Source organism: Arachis ipaensis, chromosome B9 (genome assembly GCF_059453495.1).
Source record: "Arachis ipaensis isolate K30076 ecotype BB chromosome B9, ASM5945349v1, whole genome shotgun sequence".
Taxonomy (NCBI): Eukaryota; Viridiplantae; Streptophyta; class Magnoliopsida; order Fabales; family Fabaceae; genus Arachis; species Arachis ipaensis.
Window position 1 is genome coordinate 33,304,685 of NC_142444.1, and position 10,302 is coordinate 33,314,986.

The 10,302-nt window shown below is 38.7% G+C and overlaps 1 non-coding gene across 1 annotated transcript; it reads right to left on the bottom strand.

Moving 5' to 3' along the window:
• Positions 1-4,052: 4,052 nt before the first annotated feature.
• On the bottom strand, positions 4,053-4,160 carry LOC148544230 (small nucleolar RNA R71). The gene has a single exon (XR_015901731.1). It is a non-coding gene; the product is annotated as a small nucleolar RNA R71 (small nucleolar RNA).
• Positions 4,161-10,302: the final 6,142 nt, after the last annotated feature.

Consider the following 10,302-nt stretch of genomic DNA (forward strand, 5'->3'; position numbering starts at 1 on the left):
TGGAGTTTTATCTTCATCCAGAGCCTTTTGAATTGGTGGTTCCATGAGCCCTTTGATGAGCGGATAATTTATACGCTTTTTGGCATTGTTTTTAGTATGTTTTTAGTAGGATCTAGTTACTTTTAGGGATGTTTTCATTAGTTTTTATGTTAAATTCACATTTCTGGACTTTACTATGAGTTTGTGTGTTTTTCTGTGATTTCAGGTATTTTCTGGCTGAAATTGAGGGACTTGAGCAGAAATCAGATTCAGAGGTTGAAAAAGGACTGCTGATGCTGTTGGATTCTGACCTCCCTGCACTCAAAGTGGATTTTCTGGAGCTACAGAACTCGAAATGGCGCGCTTCTAATTGCGTTGGAAAGTAGATATCCAGATCTTTCCAGCAATATATGATAGTCCATACTTTGGCCAAGAATAGACGACGTAAACTGGCGTTCAACGCCAGCCTTCTGCCCAAATCTGGCGTCCAGCGCCAAAAAAGGATCCAAAACCAGAGTTGAACGCCCAAACTGGCACAAAAACTGGCGTTCAACTCCACAAATGGCCTCTTCACGTGCAACACTTAAGCTCAGGCCAAACACACACCAAGTGGGCCCCGGAAGTGGATTTATACATCAATTACTTACTCATGTAAACCCTAGTAGCTAGTTTATTATAAATAGGACCTCTTACTATTGTATTAGGCATCCTGGATTGTATTTTGATCCTGTGATCACGTTTTGGGGGCTGGCCATCTCGGCCATGCCTGGACCTTCACTTATGTATTTTCATACGGTAGAGTTTCTACACTCCATAGATTAAGGTGTGGAGCTCTGCTGTTCCTCAAAGATTAATGCAAAGTACTACTGTTTTCTATTCAATTCTTCTTATTTCGCTTCTAAGATATCCATTCGCACCCAAGAACGTGATGAAGGTGATGATTATGTGTGACGCTCATCATCCTTCTCCCTCATGAACGCGTGCCTGACAAACACTTCTGTTCTACATGAATTAAGCTAGAATGAGTATCTCTTAGATCTCCTAACCAGAATCTTCGTGGCGTAAGCTAGAATGATGGCGGCATTCAAGAGAATCCGGAAAGTCTAAACCTTGTCTGTGGTATTCCGATTAGGATTCAATGATTGAATGACTGTGACGAGCTCCTAACTCGCGATTGCAGGGCGTTAGTGACAGACGCAAAAGGATAGTAAATCCTATTCCAGCATGATCGAGAACCGACAGATGAATAGCCGTGCCGTGACAGGGTGCGTGAGCATATTATTCACTGAGAGGATAAGATGAAGCCATTGACAAGGGTGATGCCTCCAGACGATTAGCCGTGCCGTGACAGGGCATTGGATCATTTTCCCGAGAGATGACCGAAAGTAGCCATTGACAGTGGTGATGTATCACATAAAGCCAGCCATGGAAAGGAATAAGACTGATTGGATGAAGATAGCAGGAAAGCAGAGGTTCAGAGGAACGAAAAGCATCTCCATTCGCTTATCTGAAATTCCTACCAATGATTTACATAAGTATTTCTATCCCTATCTTATTATATTAAATTCGAAAACACCATTATCACTTTATATCTGCCTGACTGAGATTTACAAGGTGACCATAGCTTGCTTCATACCAACAATCTCCGTGGGATTCGACCCTTACTCACGTAAGGTATTACTTGGACGACCCAGTGCACTTGCTGGTTAGTTGTATCGAAGTTGTGACAATTATGAATTAAGATCAGAGCACCAAGCTTTGGAGCCATTACCAGGATTTGTTCGAGCCTGGAAATCACAATTTCGTGCACCAAGTTTTTGGCGCCGTTGCCGGGGATTGTTCGAGTATGGACAACTGACGGTTCATCCTGTTGCTCAGATTAGGTAATTTTCTTTTTGTTTTAGTTTTCAAAAAAAAAAAAAGTTTTCAAAAATCTTTCAAATTTTTCTTCTTTGTTTTCGAAAAAAAAAATGTTTTCAAAAATATATTTTTCTTCAGGATTTTTAAGAATGAATTCTAGTGTTTCATGAAACATGTTGAATCCTTTCTGGCTGTAAAGCCATACCCAAACTGCTTTGGGATTGGTATTCAACTAATCACTCCAGTCCATGTAATTATATGTTGAAGCTTGGCTGGCTATTAAGCCATGCCTGACCCTTTGATTGGAGCTTTAAGACTAACATGGCAAGATTCGTGGAATTCATATTAAAAATTTTGGAATCCTTATTTTTTAATTTTCACAATAATTTTCGAAAAAAAAAAAATTAATTACCAAAAAAATTAGAAAATCATAAAAATCAAAAATATTTTTCTGTTTCTTGTTTGAGTCTTGAGTCATATCATAAGTTTGGTGTCAATTGCATATGCATCTTGCATTTTTCGAAAATATCATGCATTCATAGTGTTCTTCATGATCTTCAAGTTGTTCTTGGTAAGTCTTCTTGTTTGATCTTGATGTTTTCTTGTTTTGCATCTTTAGTTGTTTTTCATGTGCATTTTTCGTTTGTTAGAGTCTAAATATGAAAAATTTCTAAGTTTGGTGTCTTGCATGTTCTATTTGCATTAAAAATTTTTCAAAATTGTGTCTATGATGTTCATCTTGACATTCATAGTGTTCTTGGTGTTCATCTTGACATTCATAGCATTCTTGCATGCATTCATTGTTTTGATCTAAAAATTTCATGCATTGCATAATTTTCATGTTTTTCATAAAAAAATTCAAAAATAAAAAAAAAATATCTTTCCCTTTTTCTCTCATCAAATTCGAAAATTGAGTTGACTTTTTCAAAAATTTTTAAAAATCAAATTGTTTCTCATGAGTCAAATCAAATTTTCAATTTGAAAATCTTATCTTTTTCAAAATCTTTTTCAAAATTCATGGTTATTTTTGAAAATTCCAAAAAAATAATTTTTCAAAAATCTTTTTCTTATTTTATATCATAATTTTTGAAAATGACATAATCAATTAATGTTTTGATTAAAAAATTTGATGTTTGTTACTTGCTTGTTAAGAAAGATTCAAACTTTGAGTTCTAGAATCATATCTTGTGATTTCTTATGAATCAAGTCATTAATTGAGATTTTAAAAATCAAATCTTTTTCAAAACTAATTTCAATCATATCTTTTCAAAAATATCTACTTATCTTATATTTTTCAAAAAAATATCTTTTCAAAATATCTTTTCTAACTTCCTAACTTCTTATCTTTTCAAAATTTGTTTCAACTAACTAACTAACTTTTTGTTTGTTCCTTAACTTTTTCAAAACTACCTAACTAATTCTCTCTCTCATTTTTCGAAAATATCTTTCCCCTTTTTCAAAATTTCTTTTTAATTTATTAACTTTTTTTATTTTTAAATCTTAATTTTTGAAAATTACTAACATTTTTCAAAAACTATTTTCAAAAATCACTAACTCTTTTTCAAAAATTATTTTCGAAAATTCTCTTCTCTCTCATCTCCTTCTATTTTTTTTATTCATCTACTAACATCTCTCCCTCATTCAAAAAAAAAAAAGAGGATCTCTATTATTATTACTTTTCTGTGCCTTCTTCTTTGTCATATGAGCAGGAGCAAGGACAAGAATATTCTTGTTGAAGCAGATCCAGAACCTGAAAGGACTCTGAATTACAACTAACTAGTAAGCACCTGTTAGGAATTTTCAAACAAGAAGAGGAGATGGCAGCCGAAAATAATAATAATGTAAGGAAGATGCTTGGTGACTTTACTGCACCTAATTCCAATTTACATGGAAGAAGCATCTCCATTCCTGCCATTGGAGCAAACAACTTTGAGCTGAAACCTCAATTAGTTTCTCTGATGCAGCAGAACTGCAAGTTTCATGGACTTCCATCTGAAGATCCTTTTCAGTTCTTAACTGAATTCTTGCAGATATGTGATACTGTTAAGACTAATGGAATAGATCTTGAAGTCTACAGGCTCATGCTTTTCCCTTTTGCTGTAAGAGACAGAGCTAGATTATGGTTGGATTCTCAACCTAAAGACAGCCTGAACTCTTGGGATAAGCTGGTCACGGCTTTCTTAGCCAAGTACTTTCCTCCTCAAAAGCTGAGCAAGCTTAGAGCTGATGTTCAAACCTTCAGGCAAAAAGAAGGTGAATCCCTCTATGAAGCTTGGGAAAGATACAAACAGTTGACCAAAGAGTGTCCTTCTGACATGCTTTCAGAATGGACCATCCTGGATATATTCTATGATGGTCTGTCTGAGTTATCTAAGATGTCATTGGATACCTCTGCAGGTGGATCCATTCACCTAAAGAAAACGCCTGCAGAAGCTCAAGAACTCATTGACATGGTTGCTAATAACCAGTTCATGTACACTTCTGAAAGGAATCCTGTGAGTAATGGGACGCCTATGAAGAAGGGAGTTCTTGAAGTTGATACTCTGAATGCCATATTAGCTCAGAACAAAATATTGACTCAGCAAGTCAATATGATTTCTCAAAGTCTGCATGGAATGCAAGCTGCATCCAACAGTACTCAAGAGGCATCTTCTGAAGAAGAAGCCTATGATCCTGAGAACCCTGCAATAGCAGAGGTAAATTACTTAGGTGAACCTTATGGAAACACCTATAACTCAACATGGAGAAATCATCCAAATTTCTCATGGAAGGATCAAAAGCCCCAACAAGGCTTTAATAATGGTGGAAGAAACAGGTTTAGCAATAGCAAGCCTTTTCCATCATCAACTCAGCAACAGACAGAGAACTCTGAACAAAATGCTTCTAATTTAGCAAATCTAGTCTCTGATCTATCTAAGGCCACTGTAAGTTTCATGAATGAAACAAGGTCTTCCATTAGAAATCTAGAAGCACAAGTGGGCCAGCTGAGTAAAAGGATCACTGAAATCCCTCCTAGTATTCTCCCAAGCAATACAGAAGAGAACCCAAAAGGAGAGTGCAAGGACATTGACATAAGCGCCATGGCCGAACTTGTGAGGAGAGGAGAGGACGCGAATCCCAAGGAGGAAGACCTCCTGGGACGTCCAGTGATCAATAAGGAGCTTCCCTCTGAGGAACCAAAGGACTCTGAGGCTCATCTAGAGACCATAGAGATTCCATTGAACCTCCTTATGCCCTTCATGAACTCTGATGAATATTCCTCTTCTGAAGAGAACGAGGATGTTACTGAAGAGCAAACTGCCAAGTTTCTTGGTGCAATCATGAAGCTGAATGCCAAATTATTTGGCATTGATACTTGGGAAGTTGAACCTCCCTTGTTCATCAATGAACTAAGTGATCTGGATCAACTGACATTGCCTCAGAAGAGACAGGATCCTGGAAAGTTCATAATACCCTGTACCATAGGCACCATGATCTTTAAGGCTCTGTGTGACCTTGGTTCAGGAATAAACCTCATGCCCCTCTCTGTAATAGAGAAACTGGGAATCTATGGGGTGCAAGCTGCTAAAATCTCACTAGAGATGGCAGACAGCTCAAGAAAACAGGCTTATGGACAAGTAGAAGATGTATTAGTAAAGGTTGAGGGCCTTTACATACCTGCTGATTTCATAGTCCTGGATACTGGAAAGGAAGAGGATGAATCCATCATCCTAGGAAGACCTTTCCTGGCCACAGCAAGAGCTGTGATTGATATTGACAGAGGTGAAATATTCCTTCAATGGAATGAGGACTCCCTTGTGTTTAAAACTCAAGGATCTCCCTCTGCAACCATGGAGAGGAAGCAGAAAAAGCTTCTCTCAAAGCAGAGTCAACCAGAGCCCCCACAGTCAAACTCTAAGTTTGGTGTTGGAGAGTCTCAACAAAGCTCTGCACATCTGTGAGGCTCCATGAGAGCCCACTGTCAAGCTATTGACATTAAAGAAGCGCTTGTTGGGAGGCAACCCAATGTTTATCTAATTCTTATTTTTATTGTTTTTCATGTTTTCTTAGGTTCATGATCATGTGGAGTCACAAAATAAATATAAAAATTGAAAACGGAATCAAAAAAACAGCAGAAGAAAAATCACACCCTGGAGGAGCACCTGTCTGGCGTTCAAACGCCAGAACAGAGCATAGTTCTGGCGCTGAACGCCCAAAATGGGCAGCTTCTGGGCGCTGAACGCCAGAACAGGCATGGTTCTGGCGTTCAACGCCAGAAAAGGCAGCAAATGGGCGCTGAACGCCCAAAATGGCCACCAACCTGGCGCTGAACGCCCAGAGTTGTGTGCAAGGGCATTTTACATGCCTAAATTGGTGCAGGGATATAAATGCCTTGACACCTCAGGATCTGTGGACACCACAGGATCACCTCAAGATCTGTGGACACCACAGGATCATCTCAGGATCTGTGAATCCCACAGGATTCCCACCCACCTCACCCTCTCTCTCTACATTCATGACCATCCCTTCTGTTCTCCATTCAACACTCACATCCATACACAGATCCCTCCATCTCCTCCATATCTTCTTCTTCTTCTCCTATTCTTTCTTCTTTTGCTCGAGGGCGAGCAACATTCTAAGTTTGGTGTGGTAAAAGCATAGCTTTTTTGTTTTTTTCCATAACCATTGATGGCACCTAAGGCCAGAGAAACCTCTAGAAAGAGGAAAGGGAAGACAAAAGCTTCCATCAAGGGTCTATAGCTCAGTGGTAGAACATTTAACTGCAAATCAAGAGATCCCTGAGATACCTTAGGGGATACATTTTCTTCCACACAATTATTGGAAGCAACTAAGGGTGGAACATCAAGAGCACTCTATCATCCTTCGTGAAATCAGAGAAGATCTAAAAGCAATGAAGGAGGAGCAGCAAAGACAAGGAAGAGACATAGAAGAGCTCAAGGACATCACTAAGGTGGATTCATTCCTTGTTCTTCTTTCTTCTGTTTTTCGTTTTCTATGTTATGTGCTTATCCATGTTTGTGTCTTCATTACATGATCATTAGTAGTTAGTAACTTTGTCTTAAAGATATGAATGTCCTATGAATCCATCACCTCTCTTAAATGAAAAATGTTTTAATTCAAAAAGAATAAGAAGTACATGAGTTTCGAATTTATCCTTGAACTTAGTTTAATCATATTGATGTGGTGACAATGCTTCTTGTTTTCTGAATGTATGCTTGAACAGTGCATATGTCTTTTGAAGTTGTTGTTTAAGAATGTTAAATATGTTGGCTCTTGAAAGAATGATGACTAGGAGACATGTTATTTGATAATCTGAAAAATCATAAAAATGATTCTTGAAGCAAGAAAAAACAGCAAAGAACAAAGCTTGCATAAAAAAATAGAAGAAAAAAATAGGCGAAAAAAAAATAGAAAGAAAAAAAGAAAAAGCAAGCAGAAAAAGCCAATAATCCTTAAAACCAAAAGGCAAGGGCAAATAAAAAAGGATCCCAAGGCTTTGAGCATCAGTGGATAGGAGGGCCTAAAGGAATAAAATCCTGGTCTAAGCGGCTAAACCAAGTTGTCCCTAACCATGTGCTTGTGGCGTGTAGGTGTCAAGTGAAAACTTGAGACTGAGCGGTTAAAGTCAAGGTCCAAAGCAAAAACAAAGAGTGTGCTTAAGAACCCTGGACACCTCTAATTGGGGACTTTAGCAAAGCTGAGTCACAATCTGAAAAGGTTCACCCAATTATGTGTCTGTGGCATTTATGTATCCGGTGGTAATACTGGAAAACAAAGTGCTTAGGGCCACGGCCAAGACTCATAAAGAAGCTGTGTTCAAGAATCATCATACTGAACTAGGAGAGTCAATAACACTATTCGAAATCTGAAGTTCCTATAGATGCCAATCATTCTGAACCTCAATGGATAGAGTGAGATGCCAAAACTATTCAAGAGGCAAAAAGCTATAAGTCCCGCTCATATGATTGAAGCTCTGTTTCATTGATAGTTTGGAATTTATAGTATATTCTCTTCTTTTTATCCTACTTGATTTTCAGTTGCTTAGGGACAAGCAACAATTTAAGTTTGGTGTTGTGATGAGCGGATAATTTATACGCTTTTTGGCATTGTTTTTAGTATGTTTTTAGTAGGATCTAGTTACTTTTAGGGATGTTTTCATTAGTTTTTATGTTAAATTCACATTTCTGGACTTTACTATGAGTTTGTGTGTTTTTCTGTGATTTCAGGTATTTTCTGGCTGAAATTGAGGGACTTGAGCAGAAATCAGATTCAGAGGTTGAAAAAGGACTGCTGATGCTGTTGGATTCTGACCTCCCTGCACTCAAAGTGGATTTTCTGGAGTTACAGAACTCGAAATGGTGCTCTTCCAATTGCGTTGGAAAGTAGACATCCAGGGCTTTCCAGCAATATATGATAGTCCATACTTTGGCCAAGAATAGACGACGTAAACTGGCGTTCAACGCCAGCCTTCTGCCCAAATCTGGCGTCCAGCGCCAAAAAAGGATCCAAAACCAGAGTTGAACGCCCAAACTGGCACAGAAACTGGCGTTCAACTCCACAAATGGCCTCTGCACGTGCAACACTTAAGCTCAGGCCAAACACACACAAAGTGGGCCCCGGAAGTGGATTTATACATCAATTACTTACTCATGTAAACCCTAGTAGCTAGTTTATTATAAGTAGGACCTCTTACTATTGTATTAGGCATCCTGGATTGTATTTTGATCCTGTGATCACGTTTTGGGGGCTGGCCATCTCGGCCATGCCTGGACCTTCACTTATGTATTTTCATACGGTAGAGTTTCTACACTCCATAGATTAAGGTGTGGAGCTCTGCTGTTCCTCAAAGATTAATGCAAAGTACTACTGTTTTCTATTCAATTCTTCTTATTTCGCTTCTAAGATATCCATTCGTACCCAAGAACGTGATGAAGGTGATGATTATGTGTGACGGTCATCATCCTTCTCCCTCATGAACGCGTGCCTGACAAACACTTCTGTTCTACATGAATTAAGCTAGAATGAGTATCTCTTAGATCTCCTAACCAGAATCTTCGTGGCGTAAGCTAGAATGATGGCGGCATTCAAGAGAATCCGGAAAGTCTAAACCTTGTCTGTGGTATTCCGAGTAGGATTCAATGATTGAATGACTGTGACGAGCTCCTAACTCGCGATTGCAGGGCGTTAGTGACAGACGCAAAAGGATAGTAAATCCTATTCCAGCATGATCGAGAACCGACAGATGAATAGCCGTGCCGTGACAGGGTGCGTGAGCATATTATTCACTGAGAGGATAAGATGAAGCCATTGACAAGGGTGATGCCTCCAGACGATTAGCCGTGCCGTGACAGGGCATTGGATCATTTTCCCGAGAGATGACCGAAAGTAGCCATTGACAGTGGTGATGTATCACATAAAGCCAGCCATGGAAAGGAGTAAGACTGATTGGATGAAGATAGCAGGAAAGCAGAGGTTCAGAGGAACGAAAAGCATCTCCATTCGCTTATCTGAAATTCCTACCAATGATTTACATAAGTATTTCTATCCCTATCTTATTATATTAAATTCGAAAACACCATTATCACTTTATATCTGCTTGACTGAGATTTACAAGGTGACCATAGCTTGCTTCATACCAACAATCTCCGTGGGATTCGACCCTTACTCACGTAAGGTATTACTTGGACGACCCAGTGCACTTGCTGGTTAGTTGTATCGAAGTTGTGACAATTATGAATTAAGATCAGAGCACCAAGCTTTGGAGCCATTACCAGGATTTGTTCGAGCCTGGAAATCACAATTTCGTGCACCACCCTTCCTCTATGCACTTTTCTGTTTCAATTGAGTGTGACTTCTCTTGATTGTCTTCCTCCATACCTTCTTCACGACTTTCCATTAAGTCCTTTGGGAGGGAATCTTCATGTTCTATTGTCACTTCAATTAGCTTTTGTGAATATAAAATCCTTGGCTCATGTTCCTCATCCTTCATTGCAATTTCACTTGACACAGGGACCTTTTGTTCTTGCTCTTCCACTTCCTCACTCACAGATTGTTCTTTATCCTCAATTCTTGGCTCTCCTAAGTTTCTCCTGCCTTGCTCTAAATGCCCATCCATCTTCTTGAAGAGGATTTCTTTCTATGATTGTTTGTGTTTTTCCAAGAGTTGTCCTTGTCTTTCAATGACTTGGCATCGACTTTCTAAGGATTCTTTAGACCATTGAAGGTAATCCTTAACTGCTAGCTCAAGAGATGAAGGTTGAGAGTGGTTTTGTAGATATGGATATATTGTGATGAGGTTGTTTTGAGTGGTATGGAATAAATCTAGTGAGTTAGGGAAAGAATTTTGTGAATGTTGAAATGAGTTTTCTGTGTAGTGGGATGAATTTTGTGGTTAGTATGGATCATGGAGGGAACTTTGGGTTGAGTTATAATCAAGTGATGAAGAATTTTCAAATAAGGAAA